We start from the raw sequence: 20,363 nt of genomic DNA, 5'->3' as shown, positions 1-20,363 counted from the left end.
GACATATACAAACATCTTTTGTTGAGGAAGTATTGTCCCATTCCCAACCCATTGGTACGTTTTTGTAAACCCATGGCCTGAAGTGTGTTGTATCTCATTTGTGGAGGCGATGAGAACATCTTGTAGAAGACTTTGGTTTGTTCCCGTCTGTCGTGTAAGCTTTGGGAAGACGTTCATGTTACCATGTTTTCAGGTCTACACATCTTGATATGAATCATTCGGGCTTGAAGAAGTACGATCCATAGAGAATGGATAGTTTATGAAGTCGTTGCGCCCGAGACTGATGCTGAGATTACAACTGGAAGTTCTCCATAAATTCTTGTTGATGCTGAGACCATGAATAGAGTTCCTCCACATGCTTATGCCGATACTATGATTGAAGTTGATACAGAGACCGAAGATGGTAGTCTTTGCTCTTCCATCCAGTGAGCATGCACGAACTAATTGGTGAGTTGAGCATTCCGAAGATGAAGGTATATTAGGATTTCAACCCAAATTCTCCTGATATGACTTTACTGTGAAGTGGCTTCGTCATGGAATCGATGTTGTTGCGCGGTAGATAGCAGCAACAGTCTTCATTCTGGATATGATTGGTGAAGAAAGGAAGTTCCCCAGTCGTGCAAGGGCTTTTGATGTAGAGAGGTTCCGTTTGACGACGTTTCATGGAATCACATCAGGTTGCAATGACTTGTTATGTGGATAACATTTATTGAAATATATAGAATTGATATTTCCAAGAAAATCAAGTCCCAAGTGCATCCCTCATTCACTTAGCAGAGTTGAAGGAGTCTGTAGCATCCATTGATGAATGATGTTGCATCTGCTTCAGAAGTCTTATCATGGGATAGTGAAGGCTTATTGATTATAATTCAGCTATACTTTGATCGTGTCGGTGTTGAACCAGTGTGTCACGTCGAGATATTGTCCTGAAGCTAGAGGCGTTATTATCGAAGGTGTACTCTTTGATTGAGAGTACAATTCGAAGGCTTCTTATACGCTTGACCGCTGAAGTGTCGAATGTATTAGGCTTGATCGTCTCGAACCGTGTATCTTCTGTTGATTCGGCATTCCGCTGCGATAGCGAGATTCAATACTTGTGCAGACATCAGAGATTTCTGATACTCTTGGACATTCCTACAAGTTTGTGGAGAAATGCCCAAAGTGTTCTTTTCCATGCTTCCGTCATCTCTCAGTAGTGAATGTCTCGATGAGATGCTCGATTCGAAGCGGTGTTAGATTCAACCACTTGGTAAAATATTACTGGAGTGAGATTACCCACTCATAACGTCTTGTAATAGCAAAAATGCTAGCTGAATTGAGTCCCCATGCTATAATAACATGTGAGGAAATGAAAGACATAGATATGGAAGAAATGAGACTTGCCTGAATGCGAAACCTCTTGATGAATTTCTATGTATCTTTTGCAGGTTATTGTTTCAATCTTGTTAGAGTTCGAATTTTCTCCAAGTGCTCTGATGATGGAACTTCCGCCAAATTTTCTGGATCAAAAATTTCTTTGTTGGAGAGATGTGCAACAAAAGACGCTTTGTTTGTAGTTACGTTTTCAGCATGGGTCCATGCTATCGCATCATATCTTGGATCTTCCTGATTATGTGAAACTTGGTATATGTTCAGGTTGAACGTATTTTCACCTTGAGAGTAATGTAGTCATAAGCATCTCTGAGCGTTTCTTCATGGTCTCTGATTGAGATGGGTGCATGAATAGCTTCTTGTCGACTGATGCCTGTGACTCTGATGGATTTCAGTGGAATGATGTTTTTGGAGGTGTCAGCATCGATCAACGTTCTTTCGAATTCATTTCCTCTTGTGAAAAGTAGTCTCCAGTCGTGCATCTCCTTGTCTGTGAATGAAGGTTCAAGGAGCATTTCTGTGATGGACGGACGTCTGACACAATGTAATTCGCTGTCGCGAACATGTCTTTCCTTTGTTCCTTAGACAGATAGAGCAATTTCACAGATATGCTCGATCAATGATTGGACTGCTTCTTTGACTGGTTGTTCAGAGAGTGTAAAGGTTTGGGAGAGGATTCTTGTGTACTCCTTCAGTCCCCAGTTGAAGCTATGATGGATCAACCTTCTCTTTGAAGATGTGCTTCAAAATATTGCAGTTACTTGTTGGATGACTGACATATCTATGGAAATGACAGCAACGTGTATTTTCCATTTGTACCTCTGTTGGATCTCTTATGACAGGAGGTAGTTTGGTCGCACTGTCTTGAATCCAGACTTCCAGTATCTTGGTCACTCCTTCATGAGAAGAGAGAAGTTTGAGTCTGTTTTATCATTTCTCCGTTCATTGATGCCGGGTCGAGGTTTGTGCATTTCAGGATTGGTTATCCTTTCCTTGCACTTCCGAAGGATCCTGAGATTGGCGAAGTATGCTTTTGTTGTGGTGCTTCGGATTTCCTTTTGCTCCCTTCGGCAACAGTGTTCATGGAATGTTGGAGGTTGTATTGTCTGTTGAAGAGACGCTGAGTATCACGAGATTCTCACTCTAGGTCTTTCTCTTTCCAGTAAAGCATGCACGGTAGTTGATGATCGCTTGCCTGCTTCATGAAGTTCTGAAAAAGTCTGGAATCGCAGATTCTCCAGCAAGGCTCTATAGATTGGTATCCATTGTGTTCACGCTCTCCTAGTGCCTCCATGAATCGACATACGTGTTCTCGAGCGTTCCCTGTTCCGTTGTAGTGTCGACGAATTGCCGAATATTGAGAGTTTGTCGACCAACTGAGCAAGTATTGCTTAATTCGACGAATTTGATAATTTTGGTGTGCAATTGAGCAAGTGTTGCTCAATTCACCAAAACACTGAATATTGATAATTTGACGTACAATTGAGAAAGTGTTGCTCAATTCGACAAACTACTGATGAATTACCGAATATTGATGGTTGGATCAATATTCGAGCAACTGAGCAAGTATTGCTCAATTCAAAGAATTATTTACTGGTGTCGTGACCCAATAAAATATTAATCAAAAATATTGGTGAATTACCGAATATTATTAATTTGGATGTTGATTGCTGAATCAACATAATTTTGTGTTTGAATTTGCTCATAATGGTGATTCGTGGAGTGTTTGTTCGAAATCCTAATTTTTTGATCAATCCTTCAACAATTGGTGAATTGCTGAAAATTGGTCATGAGTGAAGAGGGACCGACCACATAATATGATAAGCGTCCATGAGATTCCCAGTGCTCGAGTGAGCACGCACCAGGGTTCTCAGTTTGAGAGTTGGTGAAAGAACGATGATTAAATGCAGGTTTCATCATTTATTGAAATATTGCTGGATTCAGCGTTAGGTGACAAACCTAGGTATGAGAGATGAGGACCGACCAAAAGAGCATGGGACCGGCTCTTGGTGGTTACGGGACCAGTTGTTGGTCATTTGAAGGGTTCTCCAGTTGGTTGGAGAGAGTTCGGGCCCAGTATGAGCAATTGAACAAATTAGGTCAGAATTATGAAAACATGTGGGACCGGCTTTGTGAAAGCCCTAGGAATGACTCTGGTCGGTCATAGAGGCATGCACGTGTTTCCGTGGTATTCGTGTTTCCATACTGAGAGTTTCAGTATTTTCTGATGCGCGTTCGAGCAACATAGTGAACTTTCAGGAAAGTTTCATCTTGACTGAGAATTCTCGATTTTTGTTGGAATGAGCATGTTTGCTCAATTTATCAATATTTTGAAAATATTAAAAATAAAAGTGTTTTAATATTAAAAACTGTCGTGAGAGGCCAGCCAGTCGTGCGACTATGTTGGTTTTTGGTTTTTCGTGATTTGAGCAATATTTGAGAAAATATGGAGAAATCATGAATTTTGCTCAAACCCAGGAGTTTCATGAATTGAGGAAAATAATAATTATGAAAGATTAGGGATTGCAAGGTGTGGGACCGACCATGTCTAGGGCATGGCCGGCCGGCTAGTTTGCTCGGTCCCGCTCACCTTCCCTATTTTATTATTTTTCATGAATCCTTGAAGTTATGGAGAATCCACAAGTTTTTGTTGAAACGGAGGAGTTTCGTGAGATTAGGGAATAATAATTATAAAAGTCTAAGGATTGTGAGGTGTGGGACCGGCCACGGCTTAGGCATGGTCGGTCGGTTAGGTTTCCCGGTCCCGCACACCTCTCCTTATTTCATAATAATATTATTTCGTGACTCCGCCAAGTTATGGAGAATTCACGAGTTTTGCAAAAACAAGGAAATTTGCTAAAACCAAGGAGTTTTCATGAGTTCAAGAAATAACAAAAAATAAGGAAAATAATGGGAGAGGCACGAGCCGACCATGGCTAGGGCACGGCCGGATGATGGGCCCGGCCTTGGGCGCCTCTTATTATTTTATTAATATTCATTGTTTTCTCTTGTTTAGCGAAGGATTCCTCATTATTTCATATTTTTTGGACACTCGTTCGTGCATCCGGGTGCTCAATCGTGCATCATTGTCGAGTACATTCGCACCATTTTTGTGGGGCTTACTTAGTGATGGTCCAGATGCCCGGTTGTTGGGTATTTATTACTGATTTATGAAATTCAGTGGAGAATAATTCATGAATATTGAGTAATAAGATGAGTAGTTATTTTATTATCAATCCATAAAATCAGCAGCGGATTGGACTATGGATTCAGAATAATAAAATGATAATTTCATCACCATCTCATGGAATCGCAGATTTGACCATAAAATCGGAGTAATTAAATAAGTGGTGATATTACCATTTCATGAGATCAGCCGTGGATTCGACCAAGAAATCGGAGTAACATTTATTACCATTTCATGAGATCATCCGTGGATTCGCTCATGAAATCGGATTAATACATTTATCTATTACCATTTCGATCATGAAATAGGACTAATGAGATAAGATAGATAATCTTCTACGAATTCAGTGGTGAATATGAACTAGAATTTAATATCTTGCGTATAGTCACTAAATCAGCGAGTGTTGCTAATGTCCCGAAGAAGTTTTGCCCTCTCAACATTTCATGTATGGAGGACCGCCTGAGTCTATACACGGGTCTCTCTACATAGTCAGGAACAATGAGTATCACCGTCCTGAAGACGTTATTGCTCTCAATCTTACGGAGAACTGCCCAATTGTTCTTCTATGTAGAGGAAAATTCCTCTATGTAGTCAGGGAACAGTGAGTGTCACCGGTATCCTGAAGGGGTTAAGATCTCAATCTTACGGAGAACCTCCCAATTACGTTATTCTACATAGAGGCTATGATGAAATGCCCGGTGTCGAACGCTCCGGAGAGGCCTTTCGAGCGACATGTGCATCATACTTCGTAAAACACGAATCGTCACATGGATATCTGAACCCGTGTCAGAAACATGCAGTATCATGATTTTACGGTTTTGACCTTTGTTGAAAATCCACCATCTACATTAAGTCCCCTGCTTAGTGAGGAACAGTCATGTTCCGCAGTAAGCATTACATTGGGCATGGAATGACCCTACGGTCTTGAGAATCTCAAAATTGATCCTAGGCATGTCAAATTTAAACTTGGGCATCTAAATTTTAATCTTGGGCATGGGCATGAAAGCACAAGCCTACGGTCTTGGGCATATCTAAATTGATCTTAGGAATGTCAAATTGAATCTTGGGCATGGGCATGAAAGAACAAGCCTACGGTCTTAGGAATCTCAAAATTGATTTTAGGAATGTCAAATTGAATCTTGGGCATGGGCATCAAAGATCAAGCCTACGGTCTTAGGAATCTCAAAATTCATCATAGGCATGTAAAAATAAAACTTGGGCATGTCAAATTGAATCATAGGCATGGGCATCAAAGAACAAGCCAACGGTCTTAGAAATCTCAAAATTGATCATAGGCATGTCAAATTTAAACTTGGGCATGTCAAATTTAATCATGGGAATGGGCATGGAAGTACAAGCCTACGGTATTGGGCATCTCAAAATTGATCCTAGGAATGTCAAATTTAAACTTGGGCATATCCAATTGAATGTTGGGCATGGGCATTAAAGCACATCCTACGGTCTTGGGCATCTCAAAGTTAATCCTAGGCATGTCAAATTTAAAGTTGGGCATATAAATTTAAATCTTGGGCATGGGCATGAAAGCACAAACCTATGGTCTTGGGCATCTCAAAATTGATCATAGGCATGTGATAGGTGTTGTAAACACTTTAATTATTATCTATTGTTTATGCTTTCTTTGCGAGTTGATAGCTGGTGCAACAATTGGTGGATGTTTACAAAGGGTTTTATAGTGAAGATTACAGGGAAAGCTGAGAGGAACAAGGCAGTGGTGATAAAAGATGATGGAGGAAGTACTGGTGGAGCAGTTGAAGACTGGTGGAACTGATGCCATAGAGCTAATGGGTATTGTGGGAGCTGTGTAGTTATGGATGATTGGAGTTTTCGCAGTGAAGGTGAGTTAATGTTTCCGCTCAGATGGAAGGCGAACAAGAAGCTGCTAATGTGTATGGTGGTGCTTCACAGGTTCAGTCTTTATTTGGCTTAAGTCTGGTAGGTATTGCTGGTGAAGGTTATGATGTTGGCTAGTGATAGACACATTTTTGTGTCTACGTTGTCCTTAATTTCATGTATTGTTGGTACTCGATTTTTTGTACTTATTATGGTATTTTATGTGTTTTTAGGTATTTTTGGAAATAAACATTCTTGGAAAAATCGGCTCGAAAAGTCGCCTAAAGCACCGGAAGGAACGTGTTATTCAGATTCTCACTTGTGGATAAGGGGTGCCCAAATGATAAGGGGTAACCAAAGGATATTTTCACCCAAGCAGCTGATCAGAGACTCCCCTCATGGCATCTGCTATTCACACCCCAGGACCGGATAGGGGGCACCCATCTTCTTCTTCACGGGAAAGATATTTGGCGGGAAAAGAAATCCCAACTGTGTGAGATTCTGGTCATGATATTATGAGGATATTTGTGTCTTTAAGACATGACTATCTTCTTACCATGATAGTAAGATTTTGTATGTGTCTTGAATGGAAGGAAATCGTATACTTTTGGATATTTTCGAAAACAGGGAAGGAATTATTCACGGAATTAATTGAAGATATTCTCTTCATTATTATGCTCAATTAAATGAGAAGATTTGGATATACCATACAACTCAGAAGACGTGTGAAAATGGAGAGGAAATGTTCCCGTGAAGTACTTTCATTAACTGCAAAGATCTTTTGGAGTAATTGAGATAATTGTCGACCTAAGATTGTCTTCACAGTATAAATAAGAGTGTCTTGGGTATCAGTGAGTGGATGGAGAGTTTGGGGATCGTTTAGAGCAAACCCGGTTTAATCATTATTTTCTCCCATTTCATCACTTGTAAACACTTTTGAGCAATGGAAAATTATTCTGAGTGTGTTTCCAATATGCGGAGCTAAACCCAATCCTTGGGGCTATGGAGGAAGCCGTTGTTTCGGTAAAAGTGATATATTTTTATTAATTAATTACAACAACTCTATTATGATTTTTGCATTGAACTAAAAATTGTTTATATGATTTTGATTAGTTAGGTGTATTTTCTCTTGATAGAATATGCTTGCTTTAGGGTTTTGATATTCCATGCTTGGATTAACATCTATTATTTTAGAAATCTACATGTCTAGGCAATGCTATTAGAATCAATTTGAATGTTGAGTTGCATAATTATTGTTTTATTAAATCACTAATATCAACCAATGGTGGAATCCTAGTCCCATTCTCTCCATAGTTTTCACAACATCTTTTTAATTTAGTTTGCTATTTTTATTTATTAAAAAATCTAAAAATACGCGTTCACAAGTCTTGAACGAATCATATTACTACAACAACTTTGAAAATACATCAAATTTTTGGCGCCGCCGACGCGGACTTGTCTTTAGGCTAGAGTTTTTAGATTTTTTTTTTGGTTTTTATTTTTATTTCTTCTTCTTTACGTTTTTGGGTTTTTTTCTTTTTCTTTCAGATTTTGGAATTTGGAGAGAAAGAAAATTTTTCCAAAGCTTTTGGTGAATACTTAAAGACTGGAGTAAAAGGCAAAGCGAAAGGAGCGAAAGAAGAAGATTTTTTTTTTTATAAAAAAAAAAAGAGATTTTTATTTTTTTTTAGACTTTCTTTTTCTTTTACACTTTATATTTTTGGACTTTGGACTTTAAATTTTGGGACATTATTTTTAAACCCTACGGAAGGGTAGTTTAAATATAAACTGTTTGCAGAGAAGGACGGTGATTACGATATCACCTCGGCCCCTCGGGTTCGTACATGACATAGGAGTCGTGGCCCGAGTCGACTACAAAGGTTCATCCCCCGTCTGGTACGGGAGGTAAGTTTGTCGAAACACTCGCGAATCCCCTGTCAGCGAGTTACTGTCTTCCTTCGTATGCATATATGTTGAGGACTTGAAAACGGCTGCTTTAATTTCCTAGTAAAGGGCAAGGACTGGCCATACAAGATAAGGGTTCGGATTTCATCACCGTTCTCTTCTTGCCCGCCTTAGGAAAACGACACCAAACGCGAACCTAAGCCTAAAATTTTGACTAGAACGAGACTGGTAGGGTAACGAGCTTAACAGGAAAGTCATTCGAAAAATATTGGTTACTCTTTTAAGCATACTTCGAAGTTCTTGACGGTTTCTGTAAGTTGAATGCGTGACTGCGCCGCCTTGTAATACCGGTGAGGCCTTGGGTATCAAAGCTCCACCGAGCTTCCCTCGCCTCTATTCAACTTACTTTAACTCGGATTGATTCCAGAGGGGTTTGTTTAAATTGTAACGAATTCCCGTTCGAAGGATTAGAAGCTGGTCTAGAAATAATCTAAGTGGAGCCATCATGCTTTTTGTTTGCTAGAAATCAGTAGGTTTGCTTTGGTGGAGTCATCCTTGTTTGTGTTTGCATAGAACATCCATTCCTTTTTAGGGCTTTTCTTTTTGATTTTGTTTTTCTAGTGTATGCCCGAAGTTTTTAAACGGTCTTGGAAAAGAAACACTCTAGGTCGTTTGATTAGTGACAAACCTAGTAGTTCTTCTTGTGAAGACGGGGAGCTCGAAGACTCTTCTTTTGAGAGCCCCGTTTTTGGAAACTTCAGTTTTGAGAATCTGTCTCTTTGTGAGGAAAGTACCCCTAGTACTCCTAGTCCTTTGGTAGTGCCAGAAATGGCAACTTTGAAAGCTTTGCTAAACCCAACTAGGACCTCTCGTCCGTCTTGTATCAAGTTAGCTGAAACCGAGGCAAATTATGAACTGAAACCTGGGACTTTACAGATGCTCCCAATGTTTTTAGGGAAGGAGAATGAGAACCCCTATTTTCATGTTAGGTAATTTGAGGAAGTTTGTAGTACTCTGAAAACTAAAAACCTAAGTGATGATGCGTTGAAACTTAGGTTATTCCCCTTTTCCTTAAAGATAAAGCCAAATCTTGGTTGTATAGTTTGGACTCTGAGTCCATTGAAACCTATGACCAACTTACTTATGCCTTTATACATAAGTTTTTCCCAAGGCATAAAACATCGTCTATTAGGACACAAATATGTACTTTTGCCCAACAAGAGGGAGAATCTTTATATGGGTACTTAGAAAGGTTCAATGACTTGATATCTCAATGTCCTCATCATGGTTTGGAGAAGGTTAGGTTAGTTCAGATCCTCTACGAGGGTTTAGATTATTCAACAACAACCATGGTTGAGTCCTTATGTACAGGTGGGTTTGAGAATAAAACTGTTGATGAAGCGATGACATTTTTGAATGAAATCTCCGATAAGACCCAACAATGGGAAAATAGTATGGAACCCCAGAAAACAATTCTTCTAAGTAGAGGAAATGTTAATAGGGTAGAAGGATCTTATGAGTCAGATGCCAAAATAGCAGCTATATCCAAAAGGTTAGAAGTCTTAGAATTAGGTCATTCTAGTGGTAGTAGTGGAAGAAATGAGCCTTTTTGGGAAGGCCATGCCGTTGAAGAGAATCCAATGCTCTTTATAACAACACTAGGTTTGATAACCAACAGAAGTTTGACCCATATTCAGAAACCTATAACCCTGTCTGGAGAAACCATCCAAACCTTTCTTGGTCCAAGGGCCAGAATCAAGGTCAGTCTAGTAATGCTCAGGTTCCCCCAGGTTTTGGCTATACTAAGAATCCTTCAGCTCCGGCACAGTTTCAGAACCCTTCGGATAAGAAGATTATGAGTTTTTAGAAGAGTCTCTTGCTTTGTTAACTCGTAACACTGTGCAGTTTCAGCAATCTGTTGCTCAAGGTTTAGAAGAAAATAAGAGAATATGTCAGGCTAACTCTCAGGCTATTTCCGAGTTGAAAACCCAGGTTATTCAGATAAATGAGACATTGAGAGAAAAAGGAAAGTTTCCTAGTCAACCACAACACAACCCTAGGGGAGTCCATCAAATATCTTTAGCTGGTGAGAAATCATCAAACTATGTGAACTCAATAACAACCCTTAGGAGTGGTAAAACGGTAGACAATAAGGTAGCCATGCCTAGTGGACATACTGTAGTTCCACCTTCTACTTCCCAAGAGGATCCCGTAGACGAGGAAACTTAAACAGTCTCTAAGGATTCCCAAGAAATTCTCGATAGGTCTACCTTTGTGCGTAGAGCCCCATATCCACATTTATTAGCCCCAACAAAGAAGGAGTCGACTTTCAACGAGATAATGGAAACATTTAAGCAGGTGAACATCAACATTCCGCTATTAGAAGCAATTAGGCAGATGCCTGCTTATGCCAAGTTCCTTAAAGATCTTTGTACACGAAAGCGTAAGCTTAATGTCCATTCTTCTGAACCAAACACCCCCTAAGTATAAGGATCCTGGATGCCCCACCATATGTTGTGCGATTGGTAATCATATGGTTTATAAAGTTTTACTTGACTTAGGAGCTAGTGTTAACTTACTCTCGTATCATGTATACACCCATCTAGGTCTTGGTAAGTTGAAACCGACTAAAATGATACTACAATTAGCTGATAGATCTGTCAAAGTCCCTCGTGGTGTCATAGAGGATGTTCTGATTGAGGTTGATAAGTTTATTTATCTTGTGGATTTCGTTGTTCTAGACACCCAGCCTGTTCAGGACCCAAGTCGTCAAATCCCAGTGATTTTAGGTCGCCCATTTTTGGCCACAGCTAACGCTGTCATCAACTGTAGGACTGGGATTATGAACATATCCTTTGGTAATATGATCACTGAACTAAATGTCTTTAATGTTACTAGACAACCTTCTGAGAACGATGATTTAGAAGAAGTGAATATGATTAGCACTTTAGTTCAGGATTTGGTTCAGGATATTTGGCTTGACACTTTACTGGTAGATTCTTTAGATGATTTTGAGGAAACCATTCTCTTAGATCAGATATGTGATCAATCTTTAGAAGAAGCTCTTGAGTATTTTAAAGATTCTATGGACCCAGAAATTCAGGCAATAGTTTTAGGTTTTTCTGAGAATAATGATGACCCTAAGTTTGGGGGTAGAGAACTAGAAGAATCTCTTGAGTATTTTAAAGACTCTGAAGATCCGGAAATTCAAGAAATAATTAAAGGTTTTTCTGTGAACCCTAAGTTCGGGGGTAGTGATGGTTCTTGTGATTGTATCGTATCCCTAATTAGAGTCCCTAACTTGGGACTCGAGCCTTGTACATCTGAGATATTACTTGAGTCTTTTCAGACTCCGCAACCCGATCCTCCTGATACTATCCAGGAGGTAACCCAGGTATTAGAGACCCGTTTTTCGGATGAATCTATTTATCGAGACACACATATGAAGTTCAATTACGCGCCGCAGATAAACCCAGTTGTCTTGACAGAAACCTTAGATGCGGACGTGCTCCTTCTTTTCATTTTTATGAATCACTGCAGTTGTCTCATACTGGTGTCAGCTCTATTTGGTCTTATGGACCCACAATTGTTTCGACTATTGATATATGACTTTGGAAGGTGACAATCCTTTTTGAGGTATTTGATGTCTAGATAAAGACTTTAAATTTAGCATTTCCTGGGAGGTACTCATGCTTACGGTAATATCCTTCCTTATTTCTTTTTACATCCATCAAGTGGTAACAGTTTCTTATTGTTCATGCTTTTAATTTCATCTTTAGAACATTGAGGACAATGTTAGATTTAAGTTTGGGGGTGGGGAAGAAACTTTTTGTTAGCTCTTAGCTGCAACAAATAAACTCCAGAGCCTAGAAATTTATGCTTATTAAGGTTGGCACTAACCAATCTAAGTGGATGGGAACATCTTGGTTGTAGGAGTTGAGGAACCAATCTGATTAGATGGAAACATCTAAAGAGTCTATTCATAAAAGCACAGAGCTCAGGTGTTAGAATTAAAAAAAACATGGTAGTTTCGTCATATCTCGTTGAATCCTAATCCTTCTGTTTTTATTTTTTAAGTGATTTGGTGGGGCACACGATTCAAGTTGTTACCTTTGCTAGGGTGGAATAGAGTGATTGAGATACCAACATAAAAAAATAAAAAATAAAAATAAAAAAGACCAGACCATTAGACCAACCAGAATAAATTCAATAAAGTCGACCACTGGTGCCCTTGTATATGCCAGTTGTGTTGACCTAGAGTTAGGTTTATCGACTACTGGTCCCCTTGTATATGCCAGATGTGTTGATATTAGTAAGACCGGTATCTCAGTCCATTAGGATAGGTTCACCTTGGCAGAGGCCTTCAGACAGATATGGGAAACACCGCTCACTTTTAACCATCTCTTTATCCATCTTCTTAATGTGATTGGTTGACTCCGGTTATGATGTAAAGAAACTATCTTAGTAGAGCTCTGTCACTTATATATGAATTTTAGTATGTTGAGTGAAAACTCGTGTACAACAATTGCAATTTCGCATCAGGGTACTTCCTCCTATAGTCAATGATTGTATGCCAACCAAGGAGATTCTTTAGTGCCTTCCAAGGTTCTGCGTAGATAGCTAGGGTCTAGAGTAAAGGTTTTGTGGGTACACCTATGGTAAACCCTCCGGACACAACACTCCGCCACTAGGGACACCTAGCGGTTTAACTGCTTGCTTCACGTGCTAAGTGTAGTCATTTTTATTTTCTAGATTTGCTCGAGGACTAGCAAATAATAAGTTTGGGGTTATTTGATAGACACATTTTTGTGTCTACGTTGTCCTTAATTTCATGTATTGTTGGTACTCGATTTTTTGTACTTATTATGGTATTTTATGTGTTTTTAGGTATTTTTGGAAATAAACATTCTTGGAAAAATCGGCTCGAAAAGTCGTCTAAAGCACCGGAAGGAACGTGTTATTCAGACTCTCACTTGTGGATAAGGGGCTCCCAAATGATAAGGGGTAACCAAAGGATATTTGCACCCAATCAGCTGATCAGAGACACCCCTCATGGCATCTACTATTCGCACCCCTGGACCGGATAGGGGGAACCCATCATCTTCTTCACGGGAAAGATATTTGGTGGGAAAGGAAATCTTAACTATGTATGATTCTGGTCATGATATTATGGGGATATTTGTGTCTTTAAGACATGATTATCTTCTTACCATGATAGTAAGATTTTGTACGTGTCTTGAATGGAAGGAAATCGTATACTTTTGGATATTTTCGAAAACAGGAAAGGAATTATTCACGGAATTAATTGAAGATACTCTCTTCATTATTTGGCTCAATTAAATGAGAAGATTCGGATATACCATACAACTCAGAAGACGTGTGAAAATGGAGAGGAAATATTCCCGTGAAATACTTTCATTAACTGCAAAGATATTTTGGAGTAATTGAGATGATTGTCGACCTAAGATTGGCTTCACAGTATAAATAAGAGTGTCTTGGGTATCAGTGAGTGGATGGAGAGTTTGGGGATTGTTTAGAGCGAACCCGGTTTAATCATTATTTTTTCCCATTTCATCACTTGTAAACACTTTTGAGCAATGAAAAATTATTCTGAGTATGTTTCCAATATGAGGAGCTAAACCCAATCCTTGGGGCTATGGAGGAAGCCGTTGTTTCGGTAAAAGTGATATATTTTTAGTAATTAATTACAACAACTCTATTATGATTTTTGCATTGAACTAAAAATTGTTTATATGATTTTGATTAGTTAGGTGTATTTTCTCTTGATAGAATATGCTTGCTTTAGGGTTTTGATATTCTATGCTTGGATTAACATCTATTCTTTTGGAAATCTACATGTCTAGGCAATACTATTAGAATCAATTTGAATGTTGAGTTGCATAATTATTGTTTTATTAAATCACTAATATCAACCAATAGTGGAATCCTAGTCCCATTCTCTCCATAATTTTCCCAACATCTTTTTAATTTAGTTTGCTATTTTTATTTATTAAAAAATCTAAAAATCCACTTTCACAAGTGTTGAACGAATCATATTACTACAACAACTTTGAAAATACATCAGCTAGAGATAATGGGACTGCATGAGTGAAACTATGGCTTGAGTGGTTGTATGAATGGATGCAAGTGGTTTGAGCTATTGAAGCAACATAAATGGCAGAGAAATAAGTGGATGTGCAGGTTCGATATATTTAGATGAATGTTTAGGATTGGGTATGTGCAAATGAGATTTGAAGCAGGCAGTGATGCTGGAGATGTTGTTTGAGTTGAGATGTATGCAGTTGAGAACCGGAAATGCAATGCAGGTAAAGAGAGCTGATGATTATTTACTGTGATGAATGAATTGGAAGAAAGCAATGCTGGCCATGGGGAGATAAATATGTATTGTAGTGGTGGAGATGTTGGAGGACAAGATGGTCGAGCTATGGGGAGCTGAATTGCAGGAAGCGAGAAATGATCTGGATGATCATAATGTGCTGATGTTGCAACTGCAATCTGAGACAAGGAATTGTGATGGTGAAGAAGTGGACTGGAAACTGACTTACTGCAGATGCAACAACAAAGGAGGAGCTATGCCGTGATCTGGTGGTGGTTGGAAATGACTGATGGTTTGAGATGAATCCAGTGGTGCAATGTGCTAAAAGTGATGCCATAATTTTTGGGTTTGGAACTGAATTTGGAGTGAGCTTCAAGCAGTGGTGTATGACCGACAGTTGGAGGAAGTGCTTGAGTAAGAAAATACGCTAGAAGCCTAGAACTGACAGACCATATAGGCCAAATATTTAATGGGCTTAGATTTGTTTGAGGCCCGAATGGTAATAGGCTGAACAGTTTTGACCGAGAGTTTTTGGAAGGAAGAGAGAGTAAATAAAAGAAAGGTATCTACTATTCAATCTTTATCTCTTCTTCTACTTTTATTCTAGGGTTTAGAAACATGATAGGTTTTCTATTCCTTCTTGTTGTGAACTCTATTAACATGAGTTAATTTTCTTTTGGTTGAGGAATAAGTTGGAATTCCAAACGATTTGTATGCAATGAATTAGTTTTGTCTCCATGCTTTATCGTTTATGATTCACCATTAATACCGTTACATAATTTGAATGCTTATTTAGTCGAGTCGCTAATCGATTGAGTTTACTTTCATCTCTATTGCTAGATTAGAGTTTATTATACACAAAAGTTATAAGTTTCTGATTGCAAGTAGCATAATTGTGGATACTGCCTGTAGTGATATATCCTAATAGTCACAAGTGGATTATAACCTTTGTTAAATTGGATTAGTTATTTTACACGTTCGATTGCTTTGATTGGCCTGATTTCATAGAACTTAATGCATCTAGGGAATTAAACTTGATTAGCGCTTTTACACGTTAGGTTGTTCTCTTAGATAGAACTCATACTCGCATCTTTTAATGTGTTTTTTGATGACAAGAGGAAATTAGCGGGATATTCTTGCGATCAAGGTATCATAGGGCCTTTGATAAAAGATTGAGATTAAAATATCAATTCTAGTTAATGTTTCGAATACATGTTTGTGAATGAAAACTGATCCTTGTCCGATATCTCTTCTACTTGATTTGCGTGTTTTATTTCTTTATTTGCTTTTATTTTAGTTTACTTTATAAAAATAAGAAAATCCCCCCATTTTTTATATAGGAAACCGAAACATATTGACAACCCAAGACTTCTCTGTGGGAACGATCCTTTCTTTCCCTTGCTATATTATATATTTTGAGTAGTGATAAAGTAATTTATTTTTGACGCATACGACAATGATCAAATTAATTTTGGCGTCGCTGCCGCGGAGGCAGTGGTTGTCACTTGTTTTTGGTTTCTTATTTTTGTTATATTTTTATTTTTCTTATTTTCTGGTGCTTAAGATAGTTTTGAGAACTCTTGTTTCAGGTACCAAATTCTATGGACGGAGCATATTGGAGCAATGGATACGGTTTTCAACAACCTCAACACTATGATAATTGCCCACCATCTATAGGATACAATCAAAACCAATTTATTGGCTATGATACATATCCTAGACAACCTTATGGTGATTTTCATATATACCAACAATAACCTTGTAGTGGGTATGTAAGTCAAGTACCAAGGTGGGACAATTCTACTTCTCATGGATTTATTCGAGTTGTATGCGGATTGTGAATGGATTGCAAGACATGCAACAAAGACTAGACCAACTTGACCGTGATAGAGAGAAAGTCGCACACACCAATTTCTACAACATTTTTTCTTACCCAACTCCGGATCGTAGTTATGATCATTCACCCATTCAAAGGGAAGAGTCATGGGAAAGAGAACCCATTGTAAATAATGGTGGTAAGCGTGTGAACGTTAGGAAACTTGCACAAAAATTATACAAGTTAAAAGATGATGGAGACTCGAAAGAGCTTGTTGAATAAATTAATAGGACCATACAGATGGAACTCAAACGGCGTCGTGATAAATGTTGGGAAACCGACGACGATTCTGATTTTGGTGAGTCTGAAAATGAAGATGATTGTGTTGTAAAGGACCAAGTTTTGGAAATTATTGATGACATTAGTGTAGTTGACTCATCTCTTGATCTTTATAATGATCAAACACCTATTCAAAAGGTACATGCATATGATGAAACTAGTGTTTTACAAAACTTCTTTGCAACAAGGTTTGAGTCTAATGAAGAAGAATGTATTGAGAATGTAACCGTTATGACCAGTATTGTGGAAGACCCAATTGAGATTGCAATGGATTGTAATGAAAATGTTGATGTCGAGACTATAGTTGAGACAGAAAAGGACGAAGAATGCTTGCAAGGTTTGATAGAGGACCATGATGTGCAAGAGGTAAGTAATTCACTTGAATTTTCTAATGATGAAGAGGATACTATAACACAAGAGATGCAAGGTTTTTCTAACCCTTTGCCTATTAATCCTTATCATTTACCTCTTATTGGCTTGAATGTGTGTGCTTCGAGAATATTGTTAGATGACTTTGTTTCTCGATATCCGCCATTCGAAACCTTTGATTCTCAAACTATGCAGGTTTTGGAACAAGAAACCATGGAAGTTCCTGACTCCTATATTCTTTATACACTTCCAAGTGTGGACAAGAATAATTGTGGGAGAAACTTTTATCGGTTGATAGCTTCTCTTCTATTTTCTCGTACTAATATTTTTGTAAAGCGAGTGTTTGAAAAAGAGGTTACATGGAAGGATCCTCAACTTTTCAAATTATTGGTGTATGGGGAATTCGTCTTGCGAGTCGGGCTGGTGACTTTAAACCAAGCGCTGAAGGGGAGGCAACCCATTGGTTTTGTATCTCTTATCTCTTATTTTTCTTGTCTTGAATTTACTTTTTATGATTTCTTGTCGCATATCATTATAAGATTTCCCACCTTGACTTTCTTTGGACGATTCAATTTACATTGAGGACAATGTAAAGTTTAAGTGTGGGGGAGTGGTTAAGCATTTGCATTGTAAATGTTTCATGAATTTTCAACTTTTTTGTAAATTAGTGAATAAAAACTCCAGCTTGTAGTTAGTTTAGACTCACATAGTATACATGTCGCTAAGATTACATCGAGATTCTCACAAGAGTGACCGAACTTAAAGCTAATAGAGAACATGATCAGGTTTCTTACTTATATGAGAGTTAAAGTTGGATTTAACCATGCCAGTGGCAAATGAGGTGCAGAATGAAATCGGTATTAGAGTTGTGGTCCCCTATAGTGGAGACTACCCATGTTACATTATGAGAGGCACCGACCTTCACTTCTTTGTACGTGTCTAAATATGTGCTTTTAGAGTGTGTGTCACCGTACGTAAACTCCGGGTAGAATAATGAGCTACCCAACCTCCCACCAATAGAAGTACTATTTTGATCTCTTGAGTGTTATTTTATCAATCATGATGGTGACATCGAATTGCTAACTTACATACCACTTGTAATCTTGTTCGCAGTTAGCACCATCCACTTTATCTCTCTCTACACCAACAAGTGCATAGAAACACCATCATCATCAACAAGAGGAGCATCACAAATTCGAAGAAAAGTTGAAGACGTTCAAGGTTTACAAGCAACAGTATTGAAATGAGCAGATTTCAGATTCAAGTAAAGCAACAAGACAAGGAGCAGAATTTTTATGAGTTGAAGACTTATGTATAAGAGTGAAGATTATCAAGATGAGAGTTCAAGAATTTATGATATCGAGACATAAGAATCAAGCGGTAAAGTACCTACACCATGGCCTTTGTACTTGCATTTTTATTTTATCTTATTTTGTATAAAAAAAAAAACTTCGGACATGGTCATCATTATGCAAGGTTCCTTGTTAAAAAAAATGAAAAATAAAAAAAATTGAAAAAAAAAAGAAAAGACAAGAGAAAATTTCTTTAGGTTCATTATTAGTTCTATTATTTTGTTTTGTTTTGTTTTCATTTTGTGTTTGTTATATTTTTCTTGTCTCAATAAAAAAATAAAAAATAAATAAATAAAAGAAAAGAAAAAGAAAAAAAGAGACAAGAAAAATCCTTTGTATCATATTTTGGGTTTGTATCATTTTGGTTTGTTTTTAGTTTTGTTCTTTCAATAAAGCCAATGGAAGAAAAAATATTCATAATGAAGTTTCAAGCAACAAGTAATTAGAGGAAAGAAACACATTGTCAAGATTCTACGAAGTTCAAGATTTCATCATCAAGAGTTGAAGACCGAAGACGAAGATGAAGACAAGGATTGAAGACCGAAGACGTTTCTATGGATGTTGTGAGAGTGGTGTTAACTGCACGTCGAACGGATAACGAGGTATGTAAGCATATTCCCACCTTCGTTAAGTGGTTGATTTCTTTTCTTAGAGATCGTCAGAAAAAAGGGTTTTCAAAATGAATTAAAAGATGTGGGTTTTTAAAACGATTCAGAAGGTTTGGCCTTCCTACTATTTAACGTGTCACAAGATTCTCTCTTTATTCCTACCTGGACACATGTGTGACCCATAAAAACTATTTATTATTGAGAGCAACTTCATAAAACTCTTTGTTGTGAGGCAGAGTCGAGACTTTTGATCACTCCGAACCTGAATTTCTTTCGACAAGAGATGGTTATTTCTCTCTCAACTTTTAAGGATGAGATTGTGTTCATTTATGTGTCTAACTTCTTATGACTAGTGTGCAGAATCTTTATGTCTTCTTAGCGCATTGGATGCTATCATTTCGGAGAACTGGTAAGTTGGAAAAGTAGGCTTTGTAGGCATACCTCTTGTAAACCTTCACGAGACTATAACTCGTCCGCTAGGGACACCTAAGGGGTTCAAAGTCTTGTTATACATGCTAAGTGTGACCATAGCCTTGACGACTCGGAGTTGTATGTATGTTTTAGAATTTTTTGTTTGATTTGCTCGAGGACTAGCAAAGTCTAAGTGTGGGGGAATTTGATAGGTGTTGTAAACACCTTAATTATTATCTATTGTTTATGCTTTCTTTGCGAGTTTTCATGTAAATTATATATCTTATGTTTGCTTTTGATTGTATTAGGTGCAATGGAGTCATTATGCGCAAGAGAAGGAGAAACGTCCATTTGGAGCGTGAAAACAAAAAGCTCAATTCACTGGCGAGTGATATTTGGAGCAGGCTAGGTTTTGAAAGGATGAGGTGAATAATGAATTGTCAGTTTCGCATAATTGACATAACAAGAAGAGTACTGGATTGTCCATATTGATATGCTGGGTGCCTATAGAAGTTTTGGCTATTACCAACACCTGGAATTGAGAGAATGATTTCTCAATCATTCATTCCCCAACTCAGAGACAAAAGAAATGGCGGCTTCATTAGAATTCAGATGGAAATGGATATAGAGAGATTGATGAGGTTCACAGTGAAATGAGCTCTATGGATTCATATTAGGTTAAAATCAAACGGGTCTTTGAACTGAATCTCAGAAACAAGGAAGGAATTAGGTTGTAATTTGAAATTGAGAACTGCAGTTAGGGTTTTGATTTGTTTCTGAAATTGAAGAACGAGCAGCAGCAGTTGAGTCTGGATCG

The 20,363-nt window shown here is 38.0% G+C and overlaps 1 pseudogene; it reads right to left on the bottom strand.

Moving 5' to 3' along the window:
• Positions 1-9,505: 9,505 nt before the first annotated feature.
• Positions 9,506-9,605, bottom strand: LOC113307251 (annotated as a pseudogene).
• Between the last annotated feature and the right edge of the window lie 10,758 nt (positions 9,606-20,363).

This window comes from Papaver somniferum, chromosome 8, assembly GCF_003573695.1.
Source record: "Papaver somniferum cultivar HN1 chromosome 8, ASM357369v1, whole genome shotgun sequence".
Classification (NCBI taxonomy): Eukaryota; Viridiplantae; Streptophyta; class Magnoliopsida; order Ranunculales; family Papaveraceae; genus Papaver; species Papaver somniferum.
Note: the sequence above shows the minus strand (reverse complement) of the source record. Positions and strands in the feature narration are given on the sequence as shown.